The sequence below is a fragment of the Squalius cephalus genome (genome assembly GCF_949319135.1).
Source record: "Squalius cephalus genome assembly, chromosome: 18".
Classification (NCBI taxonomy): Eukaryota; Metazoa; Chordata; class Actinopteri; order Cypriniformes; family Leuciscidae; genus Squalius; species Squalius cephalus.
This window is the reverse complement of record NC_137139.1, coordinates 18112156-18128532: the sequence shown is the minus strand read 5'-3', so window position 1 is coordinate 18128532 and position 16377 is coordinate 18112156. Positions and strand designations below refer to the sequence as shown.

Here is a 16377-nt window from a genome sequence, read left to right as displayed (position 1 = left end):
GACAAAGTGTTGAATATGAAGATGGCATATACAGTCCTATACAACACTGGATCCCATTGTATGGACAAATAAAAAAAACTTCCTTTGTGTTCCACAGAAGAAAGAGGCAACATGGAACGACATGAGGGTGATATCTTCAAGGCTGATGTCTCTGCTTTCAAATGTATTATATATTGTCAAATATTGTGCCCTGAGGTCGAGTCTGAGGCTGTGTCACAGGAGCAGCCTGTTGACCAAGTCACCTGTGAATTATGTCTAACCTTGAGCAGACATGCAAAGAATTACGGCCAGGGAGAGAGGGGGATGTGACCATGTGAGAAGACGAAGAGGGCAGAGGTGTGATTAACAGCATCTTCTGCAGGCCAATTAGTTTTTATTGAAGAACCTCCCATTTTAATCCAGGAAAATGAAAATGGTGGAAGAACGAATAAGATTTATGGTAATGCTGTTCCCTAGTGAGGTGGTTTGAGGTGAGGTGTATTTATCTCTGTGCAGTAAACTCATGTAGACAGATGAGAGTGCGAGTGAACTAGAGACGCTAAGGGAGGAGTACACTCATACAGTATTTACTGACACACCAGCTGCTTCATTCAGAAACGCACACAAAGAACGGTAAACACTTCTGCACCTGCGAGCCTCCGGCATTATATTTTAATATTCACTTCTGGATAATGACGGGAAAAAATTGTTTAGTTATTGTTTCATAAGCATTTCTTGGTGTAACTGACTGTATTATGCACTAGTAAGCAGTTCTAGTGTTCATTATAGTCCCCTGCTTTTATTATATTACAGTGAGTTTAAAAATTACAGCAATTAGATTGGTGTGTGTGCAGTGTTTTTGGGGGTATGCATGCACCAGTGAGCCTGTAAATAATGGAATTACATTTTATTCAGGGGCTTTTTAAATCGAAGATGAAAAATGTGAATAACTTTGAATCTATATAAAACACATTAGAAAAACAATAGTCTCCCAAATGTAACAGTTTTGCTTTGAACAATGCTGATGCATTTGCAATGTGCATTCACTGTAGCTTTATAGGCTTAGTTTTTGGCTGTTGACTGGCTTTACTTATGCTGATGTTGTTTGTGTTGGTGTAAAGAACTCGTCATTTTACTTTTACATCATTTTAAGTTTTTTTAATTTCATTACATTAGAATTATTATTATTTACAGTGGGCATGTGGTGCGTGTTGATGTAAACCACAAAGCACAGCAGCCGCAATGTGTGTCACTGCCTGACCCGTGGGCTCACTCACAGGCGGTCGGGAGGGGGGGATGTGGTCGTAAGCTGATTAGATGCACAGGGCAGATGGGTCTGTAAGTGTGTATGAAACTGGATGTGATGTGCGTTGAGTATTGATGAGTCTCCTCTCACCAGCCTCAATTGCAATGAGCTGAAGCCACTTAACCCTCACTACTCATCTGCTTAGAAACCAGACTGTCAACAGCTAAATTTAAGGAGATAAGCTGTACAGATCTATGTCAGTTCAGGCTAGTCCTAAGCATCAGAATATATTGCTGGTGGGAATGAACTTTGACCTATTAAGCATCTATGCTTTAGCAGAGACTGTATGGAGTTTAGCAAAGTTCCTTTCAAGCACAGTCAGTTCACTCGCGTTTTGCATCACATCCAACCCGTATTTCCGGTAGCTTTCCGGTGGGTAAGAGAAGCTTCCCAGTTCCCTAGGGTAAAAGTTGCTTCTTTGGCTTTATTGTTTGTGAGAAGCAGTATATGGTAGGAGAGAGCCATGGATCCTGGCTTGGGAAAGTTCTTCAGGAAATGTAGATAATTCTTATGTCTGTCTGCTCTGTGTTTAAACTCATGAGATAAAGGAGGGTTAGCCAATGGGATGAAGGCCATGTTTATCTGGACTTTGACCTAATTGCTTTGCCATTCTTGCTGTAAGTTGTAAAAATGTGCCTTAAAATATACAGCTCCATGTAAAGACCTTGTCCATATGGTTATTTATAATGTCAGGCTAACAGGTGGTCCTCGTGAGATAAACCAACAGCCCTTTTTCATATTTGTGCATCACGTGCAATGTCTATTCTGAAATCAAGTCAATGCTTTATGCTACAGCTAGAGAAAAATAAATCTAAATCAAGGCCTGTAAATAATCTTGATGATTCGCACTGGCAAAATCTAAATCTTTGTTAGACAAATTCTAAAACTGAGCTGCCATAGAAGGTCAGATGTGTGTCAGTAGGTCCTTCATCCTTCTCCTCAACGAACAGACTCAACAGATCAATGGCTCATGTCATGGGCCTGATGGATGTGTGGTGCTTGATTAGGCATGAACTCTGACTAGTAAACCAGGTCGTGTGATGTCACTTAGTCTAATCCAATGAAATGAAATGAAATTAAATACTGCAAAGTAAAATTAGAAATTTAGAATTAAAAATTAGAAAAAACTGCATAAAAAAATTATGACCAACTTTCTTCGAACTCTTTAATTTACTTTTCTGCTTTTTCTCTTCTATTTGTGGCTCAATTCCTCTTTTCTTCTTGTCTCTGTATATTCAATGCCAGGCCGTCTGTACCTTATAAACTTTATTTCACTTTCCCTCTCTCCAGAACAGATTTACACAGTTGTGTCCAACTCTTGTGTCTTTGCATCATTTTTTGAAATTACTCTTGGTCCCAACTGATGGCAGGTGTTTTGGTAGATAAGAGCTAGACTGTTTGTCTGGTTCCTGTTTGAATCTCGGAGTCTGTTTGTGTGTGCGCCCAAAATCCTTCCCTTTATTGCTTTGGAAAGGAAAGTAGTTTTGCTTGTCTCTACTGTTTGTTATTTATGTTGTGGGCATAAATTATTAAAGAGAAACTGCTTCAGTCAATTGGAAAGCTTTAACAAAGCATTGATTAAAAGTAATTCCTCTCTCTGTTCTTTGAGTGTGGCAAGGATTTATTGCACTTGATATGATGTACAGACTTTGGATGATTTTAATGCAGAAATAAGCTTATTTTGCTTAAACAAATGCAGCTTTGGTGAGCATAAGAGACTTTTAAAAACATAAAAATATCATCACTGTACTAAGGCTAAAGCAAATTATTAATATTTTTTGGAAAATATTTAATTTTCAATACATGTATCTTTTTTAAACCAATTATTATTCATGTAATTTTAGATATTTATTTTAAATCTAACAAAATTATTCAATGAAATTTAGATTTTTTTTGTAACGCACTCCCCAATGGTCTTTGTTATCAGACAGGAAGTTGCAGTGAGTGGCATCCTGTCCCAGTTCTATGAGAAAGGATAATGACGTCGAGAGCAAGAAAGAGACAACTTTTAATGAAATATTCAAAAGACTCTAACTCACCCGAATGCACCTTCAATTTTTCATAGGCACAATGTGCCTGTTGTCATGGAGGTATACGTACTTGTGTGCACATAGTATTTCATCTTTCAGTGTGTGCATAGAAAGATGGACAAACGGCACACACATCATTTTAGTCACACTAAATGAGGCGGCATTATATACTGTAGCGCTGTAGCTCCGCTACTTTATGTGAGGGAACTTGCAACATGTAATTTACATTCCCCAAATCGCCACAATCCTCCCTCCAAAACATGTCTGTCTGAATGGGACAGTAACCGGCATGACAGATATGCAGCTGTGACTGGCCACAAACTACATCAAAACAATTCAACTGAAACCAGCAGGAGACAGAGAAGATTCGCTAGTCTGACGCTAGTAGCTAATCCATGTTTTGACACAAAAACAGTATGTGTGGTAAACTTTGGATTACACTTTTGCATATTCAGACACAAACAAATTATGAACCAGCCAATATAACATGGGTTCATACTGAACCACTATGATTCATAACAAAAAGGAGCTGACTTAACAACAACACAGTTGAATTTCTACACTTGCACCTTTATTGCATGCGCTGGGTGGCTCATATGAACTCACAGCATGAAAGACGCAGGGAGGACGGGTGTGGGAGGAGAGGTGAGGAGTCGGAAGGGGAGCTTCATTATCAGAGCCCCAGAAACACAGCATGCAGGCTGGGGTGTGGAGAGAGCCGAGGTCTGATGTCAGGTGATCCGGAGATTAGATCACCTTTACTGGAGCGATCTGCGTCACAGTTCTGAAGGACTTCAGGTGAGTCAGAGGACAGGTGAGGAATGTGCCAGGCTGGGCCGCAGGAGCCTGGAGGGCTGGGGTGAGTAATAAAAATGATGGTGCATAAAAACCAAATGAAGAAAAAAACCTGCATGATATTATCCAGCACTACTCGCACGAGATGAGTAATGTGACAAGCAAGGACCCATTAGACAACAACAAGTGGTTCAATCCGGTGAAATTCCACACCTCTCCTCTGGTTCTGCCTCCGGTTACACTGCTAATATCTGCTCCTCTCTCGCTCTTGCTCTTATGAAAACTTTTGAAAAGAATATTATACTGAGTATATGAGTCAGATTATTTTGAATGTTTAAATATTTTAAATATATGAATATATGCAAATATAATTTTTTGTCTTTGTTCTTGTGAGACATCAAAGGACTCGTCCCCATTTTTAAATAGCCAGTAAGATTTTAAATGTCACCAGAAAAAAACGAATAAAAATGATTAACAATAATAGGCTAATTTGAGAATAATTTTCATATCAATAAAATAACATTATAAAATAATAATAATATAACATAATGATGATAATTATTATCATTATGAATAAGCTTATTTCAAATAGGCTGAAGTTGACAAAATCAAATAAATTATTTACCAAATTTGACTACCATCTATTTACAGTTCAGACTATTATTTTATTCTATTGACAGCCGTAGTTTTATGTTTTTCTTCAGATTTAGATGCATCAACTCTAAACTGTTGGTAGAAAAAAAATTACATTTAATGGAAAGTAAATATTTTCCATATAGTTTACATAGGCCTATATTTATAATATCTATATTTTCGCAGTAAATGTGTCTTTATATGTGAAATAGTCATATTTTAGGAAGGGGATCCATCATAAGGGCATCCTCATATTTGGTGATCTAAGTCATCAAAAAGTTTGAAACTCCCCTGCAAATTCAATGCCATAATCGACAGATATGCTATCTCAGACCGGACTGTACTCGAGAACTGCATTACAAAAACAAGGAACAACCCAAACAAAGGACCTTCTGAGTGCTGTGAGCCTTCCTTCACTGAAAACAGTCTTGAAAAACATCTCTGGAGCTACAGCTGACCTTAAGACACAGACTGCAGACTCAACATGTTGTGTGATCATACGTCAGCAACGAGGCAGTGAGAGTAAAGCTGACGACAGATAAATGTAGACCTGAAAACCCCCACACACACAGTTAGTTACTAGCACAGCTGATGAATAGTGCCTGAACCACAACAATCCCCTCATATTATTTCAGACCCTTCCTGTCTCGTCCCACATGAACTCTGACGCACATCTTGGCCATTATGATGAAATACCTGCAAGAGTCAAAAGAGTGTGTGGTTTCTGGAGCATGTAGTCACAGTTCAAAATGTATGGTTGTCAAGCAACAAGTGTGAGTAAAAATGGCAATACTGGCTAACTTTATTAGGAACTGCAACATAACACATGGTTTAAATAGTTGCTGGTTGCCACAAACCCCTTTAAGAAAAACTTTAGTGATAACTCATTTATAAAAATTTCTACAGACATCTATGCCATGTCTCGCTGCTTTTTTTGCGTCTCGCACGTCAGTGGCGCAAATTTAAAAATGTTCAAAATGTGTTTCTCAAAAAGTTTCTCACGTTTTTAAACGCGGCCAAAGACTTTAGATATACAAAGACGGTACACTCATGTTACTATGAATGGGAGAAATTGCAACTGGCAATTTGGCAAAATAAGTCCTGCCTTCTAAATAAAAGAGCCAGTCGCGTTGAAGCTGCAGTTAGAAGCTCCGGTTGCTGTAAAATAGTCAACGCTTATGACTCAAAATGTGAGTTTTTTTGTCATGATTTGAGCATTTAAAAACAAAATATATTAGATATTAGATAATTTTTTATTTTATAAATTAACATTATAACATAATTTATGTTATTTTAAATATGAAATTTAATCTTAAGCATGGAACAGCTTTGAAGAATTTGATGTTTCCCCATTCAAAGAGATGCAGGAGCTGCATGACTGAAATAGCTGCCAGAGAGGCGTTTTAAAGATGGCCACCGAGTGAAATGACTTGCCTGAAAGGGAAGTTGCCTGCATCCAAAATCGCATACTCTCTTGAATATGTAGTTATTTTGAATAAGTAATTACTTCACGTCTTCACGAAACTACATTCCACATAGTGAATGTGTGTAGTATAAATGTAATCTGGACGTACATTCGCCACGTTGTCATTATCATGTGACCTAACAGCGTCAGTTATGTCGCTTCACTGCCATTCATAAATCCTCTCCTGTGGCCTCATGGGATAGTAAGGAGTTAATTTTGTGCACACTTTAAAATCTCACCAGAAGAAGTAGGTCATCAGGGTACTTTTTGCCTACTCTTTTATGAGTACTGTGAATTCAGACATATTTCTTTTGTCACATTTCTGTTTTTCACATATAGTAGGGAAGTATGCGATTTCGGATGCAGCCTTTGACTCAGTTGACAGTTAAAGACGTCCATCTAGCGCATGTCTATATACACTCTAAAAACTACTGGGTTGTGTTAACCCAATGTTGGGTCAAATATGGACTAACCCAACGTTGGGTTAAAAATTCAATTTAAAAATGGACAAACCCAGCCGTTGGTTTACATTTTTAATGTAACCAATGCAATTTGTCCATTTTTAAATTGCATTTTTGTCCATTTTTGATTTTGTCCAAAATGCAATTTGTCCATTTTTAAATTGCATTTTTTAACCCAACGTTGGGTTAGTCCATATTTGACCCAAAATTGGGTTAACACAACCCAGCAGTTTTTAGAGTGTAGAAAAACAATTAAAAGGTAGGGCATAGAGACGCAATAAAGCATTCTGTGTGAGCGAAGTTGTAAAACATCCTTATAGGGACCATTCACACAGAATGCATTGTCTTTAGATGTGTTTTTTCACTGTTGAGCTCCGTGTTTTTTTAACTCTTTGTTATGCGCAAAATGAAGAAAGAGACACAAGACAAGGATGAGCGCAACAACATTAGTCTAAATCATGTTTACATATAAAAACAATGGAAACGTAGCACCGAAGAATATAAAAACGTATTCTGTGTGAACAGTCCCTTATTCTTACAGAACTTCCCAGTTTAAGAACAGTCTGATTATTTATGTTTAAAGCAATCTGGTAGGCTAATTCCAATAGCGGTCTAAAAGTTGCACGTAAGATTTACACATCACAGTAACCCCTTGACCTCATATTAGAGGCTTTTGTAAATCCTTAAGTATTTTTCATCCACACTTTTGTAGCACTGTGTTTGTGAGCCTCCTCCACCCCTGACTGTGCTGATCTGTGTCTCAGTGCACCAACAGGAGGTTCCCCGGGCTCTGTAGCAGGGGGTCGTAGAATTAGGTCTCGTTCAGGTAGAATAAGAGGCTTTGAACAACAGGACAGGCAAAGCTAGTCTAATCTCCCCCAAATGCTCTCTGAGATCTATCCAGCTCAGTCATATGTATAATATGAATACATTTGTGAAGAGAATATAATGAATCAGTCATGTCCAGAACTTTTGTAGATAAATGCTGTAGTATCAGATGCTATGTTTCAAAACCTAGTGAGATCAGTGAAAAAAATAAATCCACGGTAGCGGATGAGGCAAGGGCAAGATAAATAGTGAAAAATATAGATACGAATAGGTCAGGTTAATACTTTTTTTTTTTTACCAATTTTTATCCAATATGTATGTGTCCTATGTTTAGATGTATTAGAGTATTGCACTAGCTTAGCAACATGCTAATAGCAAACACAATTTTGTGTCAAATCTCTTACTAATTACTATTTTGTGGTGTGCGGAGTTGCTGCTTTTTGTTTAGTGTTTAAAATCAATCCGTTATGAAGTTAGGATGATACCTTAGAAGGCACTGTCTTTTAGAACAGAGCTAGTCTAAATTCTCTCTTGAAAAAATCAGATACTCTGCCAAACTGGATTCATTCAAAAAGCATTTCCTGTTTAATTTCCAATCACTGGTCTGCCAGAATAACTTTACCCTGGTTTTTTACCTTAGTTTGCTCACTTGCTTCCCTTAAGGAGTGAGTGCGTGTGCTAAGTCTGAGTGTTAGGTTTCAAACCTATTTTCGTGTTCAGTAATGTACTTCACATTTTCTGCTTGCACAAGCTCACTTCGTAGTTTTAAATCTTGCCGATGGAGTAGTGCATTTTTCATGAGACCTGCATGTGAATGACTCCAAACAGAGAGATGGAAAAATTATCATGGGAATTGCAGTGAGGTCAAAACCTTTAAAACAGTATATTTGTGCTAGACTTTTCAGAGCTTGGCCCAATTCTGTACTGATGGCTTTTACATATCAAACAGACACACTCACACACATGTAGAAAGTATGTCAAGACACAAATAGACAATTTCCAATTTGCTAAAAGACAAACACTCATCATGCTATGAACATACAGTGCATCCTTAGGCTATATGACTAATGATTATTCCTCCATGGCTGTCATGGCTCTAAATTGAAATTATGCTAAAGTAGAAAATGATATGCAATTCAGTTTAAACCGAAACAGAATATCTTGCAGACTGCATTGTAAGGGCAAGCCTACCTGCAGTTCCCAAGACAAATGAAAACTGTAAGAGCACGAAATCTTTCTGTGTGTGCGCACATTGTTCTCAGCCTCAACCACAGCTTTCCTCCGTCTGTAAGATCCCATGCATACTCAAACGACCCAGTTTGGAGACATTGCCTTTGAGACATTACTGTTTCTTTTTGAAGGCAGCTTGAGCTGCACAGCATGACATCGCCATTAGAGAGAGCGTAGGATAGGAATAAAATGAAAAGAAAATGATTAGCAAACCAGTGCATAATAATAATAATAATAATAGTGAAATGTAGTAAACAAGTGAAATTAAATTTTAAAAAATTGTTTTAAATAAAGCGTGTTTTACTGTCATGACAAAAACTATTTGATGTTAGGACTCTAGAAAAAAGATATATGTAGGTTAAATAAGGTTTAGAAAAATGCCAGACTACAGGGTTGCAATTGAGCAAATGGTGACATTTCTCAAATGTGCCAGAGTATGAATCTCTCTGCATGAATCACTGCCTACCAACTTGAAAGTCATTTGTATTTTTGATGTCTGAAAATCTTCACCCACACCCCAGGCTCAGGAGTGTGTGTGTGTGTGAGAGAGAGAGAGAGATTTACATTACTGAGATCTAAAAAGTAGAAGGAGAGAAGCAGGATTGGAAAGTTGCGGCGGTAGGCGCATCATAGCTCTTAACGCACATTAGTGGAAGGCGAAAGTGGGCTAGATTTTGCATTTTTAATTAGAGAAGGGATTTACTATCTGTAAGAATCCTCTGCTGAGTGAATTGAGAGGGAAGTGAAAGGACCACAGAATGAAGAGATTTTGATGATGCTGTTGTTTTTGTGTCCTCAATACTGTGTTTTTTCTTCCCTAGCCCCATTTTTTTCTAATATCTAAATTCTTTCAGCTGCTTTGCTACTTTCTCTTGCTGGCATGTCTCACCATCAGTGCATGACTTAATAGGTCTGTGTTTGGCTCTGTCCTCAGGTTCCCACACAGCAGATAAACTAGAAGGACAGACTGCACCACACAACTGTTGATGTCACAGTCCAGAAATCTCATCTGTAGCCAGAACACTGTTAAAACAACAAGAACCATTAAAGGAATATTCCAGGTTCAGTACAGTTTACAATACATTTTAAAATGTAATTTAATCCTGTGATGTCAAAGCTGAATTTTCAGCATCATTACTCTTCAGAAATCCTTAGGTATCCTTGGGCGCTGTGGTCCTGACCCCCATCAGTCCTGCAAGCTTGCTTAACAACATGATCGAGCTCATATTTATGAGGTGAAACTGATTTGTTTGTAATATGCAGGCCTGCTTTTCCTAACGGTCACTTGGACTGTGAATGAGTTTCCCATTACAGCAGCTGTAAAGCAACAGAACAGCTGTATTTAATCTTAAAATGTACACTATTCTGTCTTTTTTCCATCTCTGTCTTTTTCTAAAAAATACACAAAGTCTGCATTGTAGCTCTCACATTTCTTCCAGATCCTGTGCACCTGTTGCTCCCTCAATGTTCCCAAGTCATGGTAATAGTGTGAGTGTTGATTACAGCTGTTGAAGTGCAGCTGTGTTCAGCTCTCCTTGTGTCTCAACTGAGTGCTTACATGAAGACATGATCTTTAAACACATACACTCTTCAGAAGTTCTATATTGGGTGGATAGCATTTTAAAGTGCCCCTATTATGGATTTTTGAAAATGACCTTTCATGTAGTGTGTAACATAGCTCTAAGTGAATAAAAACAAGCTGCAAAGTTTTAAATCTGAAAGTGTACCATATATAAAGTTATTGTCTATGTAAGAGTCGACTCTGAGTCAATGAAATGAATCGTTTTTCAAACAAGTCATAAGCCGTTTCGTTTCGTTGTGAAACATTAGCATATTGCCCGCCCACTTATTGCGCGCACAGACACCAGGGAAAACTTGAACGCCCTCAAAAACACTGTTGCTGATTCCTGTGGATACTGGATAAGGTAAAGCCAAGACTCTGTGTTTATAGTTTATGGTGTAGGAAGCCTCAGGACAAGCAGGGCTGACGTTGTTTTGGAAATGGGCGTTTTTGTTTTCGACATGCTGTACACACAGTAGACCAATCACAACAGACTGAGCTGTCTGGCCAATCAGAGCAGAGTAGCTTGCGGAAAGGAGGGATTTAGAGAGATTGATTCATCTGATGAGTCGTTTGAGAATCATTGAAAATGTTGTGATGTGCAAATGTATATTATGAGAAAATGAAACAGTTTTTTGTCCTTTGATGCATGTAAACCTGTTGTAGGAGACTCCAAAACAACATTAGGAAACTTTAAAATAGCATAATAGGGGCACTTTAATGTTCTTATGCTCACTAAGGCTGCATTTATTGGATCAAAAATACAGTAAAAACAGAAAAATTGTGAAATATTATTCCGATTCAAAATAACGGTTTCCCATTTTAATCTGAGGGGTGGTGCGGCGCAATGGATAAGACACATGCCTTTGGTGTGAGAGACCTGGGTTCGAATCCACTGTGAGACACCAATGTGTCCCTGAGCAAGACACTTAACCCCTAGTTGCTCCAGAGGCGTGTGACCTCTGACATATATAGCAATTGTAAGTCGCTTTGGATAAAAGCGTCAGCTAAATGAATAAATGTAAATGTAAATGTAATCTATTTTGAAATGTAATTTATTCCTGTGATGCAAAGCTGAATTTTCAGCATCATTACTGTCCAGTCGATCCATCCAGTCTTCAGTGTCACATGATCCTTCAGAAATCATTCTAATATGCTGATTTGCTGCTCAAGAAACATTTCTTACTATTATCAATGTTGAAAGCAGTTGTGCTGCTCAATATTTTTCCTTCTTTCTTTTCTTTTTTGCCTGTTGAGGAAGCATTTTTAGGCATAATAGATGAGATCCCAAGGAACCAGGAAGTAGGCATCTTAATTATGTTGCCTTAAGATATTTTGATTTGGCCAAATTCTATGGCAGCATCAAATGCATCTCTTGCAGAGAAGACAATCCCAATATGCACTGCAATGAGGCTAGTGAAAAAATACATCCAAGATCGCATGTGTCTCATTAATGCTTCAATTGACCTAACAACAGAAACACAATTCAGATTAATCCCATCAGTGCTATTAAATTCACTCCCCTCCCCCTCACGCACATCATTTAACACACATATACACACATATGCGCACACACGGGTCACAGAGCAGCCAAATGTTCACTGATATCCTGGGCATTCAGATGTCTATTTAACCAGAAGAGGTCCTCATTGGTTGCCATGGCGACTCCTCTCCTCGCACTGTTTTATTGAGCATGAGAGGCCATTGCCTGGGCGTCTGGAGGAGGAATGCTGAGCAGAAGACCCTGATGTTTGGAGTCTTAGTGTCTGAGAGAAGATCTGATGCCGCTGTGATAGCAGGCCGTAAAGGCCTCTAGACCTGCACACACATTTTGGTATCGGTTTGTTAATGTCTGTCATTTTGTTTGACTTTCATTGTCTGACCCTAGAGGTTCATTGCACTAATAGTGTCATAAAAACATTCACAGTCTCTGACTAACTGTTGATTGCTTAAATAATTACAGGTTGAACTGTGGAAATGTCACACCTATTCTAACAGGATGCGATGTCTGTTTCCCTTTCACCTTCTGTCAGTGCCAATAGGATAGAAATATCACGGAGGAAATGTCTCAGTTGTTTGTTAAGATTGAATGGAGAGCAATTGGAGGCTTTAAAACGGCAGTAATCTCACATATCTCAATGAATCAATAAAAATCAGCAGTTTGTGCATGATCCTAAAACATAAACTTTAAACATTTTCATCAGATACTTCCACAATCAAACTAATTATTTTATTGCTCTATACTCTGAATTTATGTCAGCAATTGTCTCATTTGTGTATTTTTCTTATTTTCTGAAGAATTTTTAAAGGAAATATTAAGTTTGTAAGAAATTTTAAGATTAATATATAAAATAAATACTAAGAAATTTTAAGAGAAATAAAGAGAATCATAATAGTTAGATATATAATAGATCTATATTATCTGACAGATAGATAGATAGATAGATAGATAGATAGATAGATAGATAGATAGATAGATAGATAGATAGATAGATAGATAGATAGATAGATAGATAGATAGATAGATAGATAGATAGATAGATAGATAGCATTGTTCAATTAAAGTGAACACAGCGGTTGGGAAAGGTTGATAGAAGAAAGCGCTCTGGTTAGAGTGCACTAAAAATAGATAGAGTTACTCGCTGGTGTGCTCAACGTAGTAGATTTACTACACTCACTCTGTCAAGGGGGCGATCAATCTGCCCTCTCTGCTTTATAACCTGTGTGCTTTTGAACACTGTGGGCTCTTGTTATAACAGGCTGGGTCACACACCGTGAGTCACCTTCTCATCTTCTGAGAAGATCTGATTTCACTCTGGGAGGTTTCCCCAGTTTGATGTTTCTTCCACAATGAAACAGGACTTCTAGTGGAGGAGGGAAACTGCTTTGGGTCCATCTATGCATTCAACAAGTGGATAGACAGCCGACACAGAGAGAGACAGATGGAGGCAGATTTATGGAACATGGGAGGGACAAGAGTGAAAAAGATGGAAAAAGGGATGGACAGGAGGGAGGAGAGGTGGTCAGGAAGGATGCAGTAGTGTTGTTGAACTCTGATTAAAATGTCAGAGTGAAAAACGACAGGTCATGGGATGCTACCACACACACATGCACACACACGCACGCACACACACACGCACGCACGCACGCACGCACGCACGCACACACACACACACACACACACAAAGTATGGAAGCTTATTACCACCTGGAAAATAATAATAATAATAAAATAGGTTATTGCAGCTTTTAATCTCACAATTCGGACTGTTTTTCTTGTAATTCTGAGAGGAAAGGTCTGAACTGTGAGATATAAACTTGCCAAACAACAACCCAAAAAACAAAATTATGAGATGTATCTCAGAATTCAGAGAAAAAAGATGTAAGTTGCAAGATTGCGAGTTTACAACTTGCAATTCTGATTTTTTTTTCCCCTCAGAAGTGCCTCTGGTTTTTCCTCAGAATTTTGAGTTTACATCTTGCAATTTTCAGATTTTTTTTTCTCTGACTTCTCAGTTTAAAAATAAACTAATATAAATATAGACTTGCAACTTTGAGAAAAAAGTCATAATATGAGATAAAAAGTTTGCAATACAAGCTTCCATAAAAAAGAGAGAAGAGATAAGAGTGAAAAGAGATGTATGTGATTGTTCTCCACTGACGATCACAATGCAAAAAGATGGAAAAGTGCCATAAAAGATGCATGTAAAGGGGAAAAAAAGACAAGGAATGGGAGAATAATCCCATGACTCTCCGGTTTACGATCAGGGCTTTTCCTGTTGCTCCAAACTTTATCTCCATATCTAACCCAGTGAAGAGCTATAGAGCTCCACACAAACAAAGCTAATCCTGGGAGAGGAACAGATAGCACGGGAAAGCGGCCTTGCTGAGTAAACATCAGTTTTCATAGATGTAAATTAAGATAGCTGTGTAACAGTATAATTTGTTATCTTTGCAAATTTCCCTAGTCTTTGATGTCCAAATATTACTTTATTACGATGTCAAACTGAGAGTATCCTCCAAGTGTCATGGATCCTTCATCGATGAGACAGACCAGATCCAAACAGCGAGTTCTGTGTGGAAGTCATAATCTCTGATAGGCTCATGAGTCAAAGGTCAGGTGTTCAGTTTCAGATGAAGGGGTGGTGGCATGAACAGGACGGATGGAAGTGATTTTTAGAAAGTGGAAAATTAGTCTTAATTCACAAGATCAGTTTGCCCATTAAGACGCCACCCAGAAGAGAGATGCATCATGGTCTTATCAGCACATAAACTGATGCACATAGCAGTTGCTCTCACTTTCTTTTAATCACCCCCATCCTGCTTTACATAGCCTACAGTATATATACAGTATAAATGTGTGGGGCAACCACATGCCGTGTTCTTTGTGTAGGTTACACATCTAAAACATATGGAAGCCCATTTCACATAAACACATACTTTGATAAATTATAAAGTATATGAGATAAAAACTCAAAATTCTGACAAAAACAGACATAATTTGGACTATAACTCATACTTATGACAGTATCTCATAATTTTTTATAACATTTAATGTCATCATTTAATGTCTGCAGTTCACAATAAATAACTTGTTTACTTCATGTTTATACTTTACTGGTATAATGAGAGTATCATGAAAATGTAGAACGTCAGAGAGCTCGAGTGGTGTGTCAGCAACTTTAATTTAAACACCTCTGATTGGCTGTTGCATCTATGTGCTCAACAGACATGTCCTGTGATTGGTTAAGGCACAAAGCAGCGAAAAACAAACAAACAAAAACACACATTGTAAATATATACTTGTGACGCAACTGGAGTAGATGTAATTGAAGTTCTCACAGCATGTGTCGACACTGGATTATTAATATTTCTTTAATAAATATTTGTTTGTCCTCTAAAGTCTGCATCCATGTGTGCTTTTGTCCACTCAGACTCTGAGCTTTTGACACTAAACGTCCTGTTCCACACCTCAGTCTTCCTCTCTCTCAGTGAGAAAGACTGTGTTTATCCTAGCACACATATATCATAGAAATACTCATGCTTATCTTTATTGTGCTAGCGTTATAATATAACATTTCTTGAGTGATATTAACATAAACAGTGTCTGAACAGTCATATTGCTAATAGCTATCTTGCTAATTTACAGTTGTATGTTTTCTCTAGTATCACACCCAGGGAGGAAATTGCTGTTATTTTGATATGTTGGCAGAACGTCCTTCCTCATTCTGGCCATGAGATACTGTCTGACTGCTCTTCCTACTCCAGTCGAGGGTCGCAGGCCTCTGCTCTTTGTATTGTGTGTTGTGAATTACTTCCCTGGCCTTTAACACAACAGTGACTGCAGGCCCACATCCACAGCCAGGCTGACGGTGTGCGTTTCCCCACGATAAGGCTGGTTCTTCCTCTATCTCCTCTTTCTCTCTGTTCGCACACACCCACACTTTATCACTGTCAACAACGGTTATAGAAAGAGCTGATGCTTACCAGATTTGTGTAATGCTGATTTCATCAGTGAACTTTAGAGACATATTTTAGCATACTTTATGCATGGTATCAGTTCAATCTCCTGAGAATGAAAAAAAAAACCAGTTGAATCTGATTAACGGACCTTTAAAATCAGATTGTTCTTTGATTCCTCTTTTTTTGAATAACAAGGGACATATTTTAAGTATATATGTCTGTATAGCAGTGATCTCTGAATGCAAATAGCTGCAGAAAGAGGACACGCTTTTCTAAATCTATAAGAACATGCAGCAATAATGCATATAAAAATAGAAATTTTGTTTTATTCCCCTAAGGGCCAGTAAGATGATTAAAATTTGAGGGCATATTGCTCTCTTGCATGAGCTGCAATGCGTGTGATAGGAAAGGAAAGCTTGGGGGTGAATGATGACAGCAATGCTCTGGTGTTTAGTCATGTACCACAACCTGATTATCTGTGAAGATCAAACGAGCAGTGCACTGGAAAACAAACAACAAAGCATTGCCAAGTTTCTCTCCAGAAACAATATGTGCTAAATTAGATCCTCCCAAACTAATTGAGCACATAGTTTGCTTCTGTTTAAGGACCTTTGAATTAGCAGTTGC

The 16377-nt window shown here is 38.0% G+C and overlaps 1 protein-coding gene across 2 annotated transcripts in view; it reads left to right on the top strand.

Moving 5' to 3' along the window:
- The window catches only part of nsfl1c (NSFL1 (p97) cofactor (p47)), a 40038-nt gene that overhangs the window by 15778 nt on the left and 7883 nt on the right, over window positions 1–16377 (top strand). Inside the window, exon 2 of one of the 2 annotated variants that reach the window (XM_079849680.1) lies at window positions 9662–9788. The exons of the other annotated variant lie outside the window; for it this stretch is intronic. The gene's annotated coding sequence lies outside the window, so the exon portion shown is untranslated. The remainder of the gene's footprint in view (window positions 1–9661; window positions 9789–16377) is intronic. 2 annotated transcript variants of the gene reach the window in all.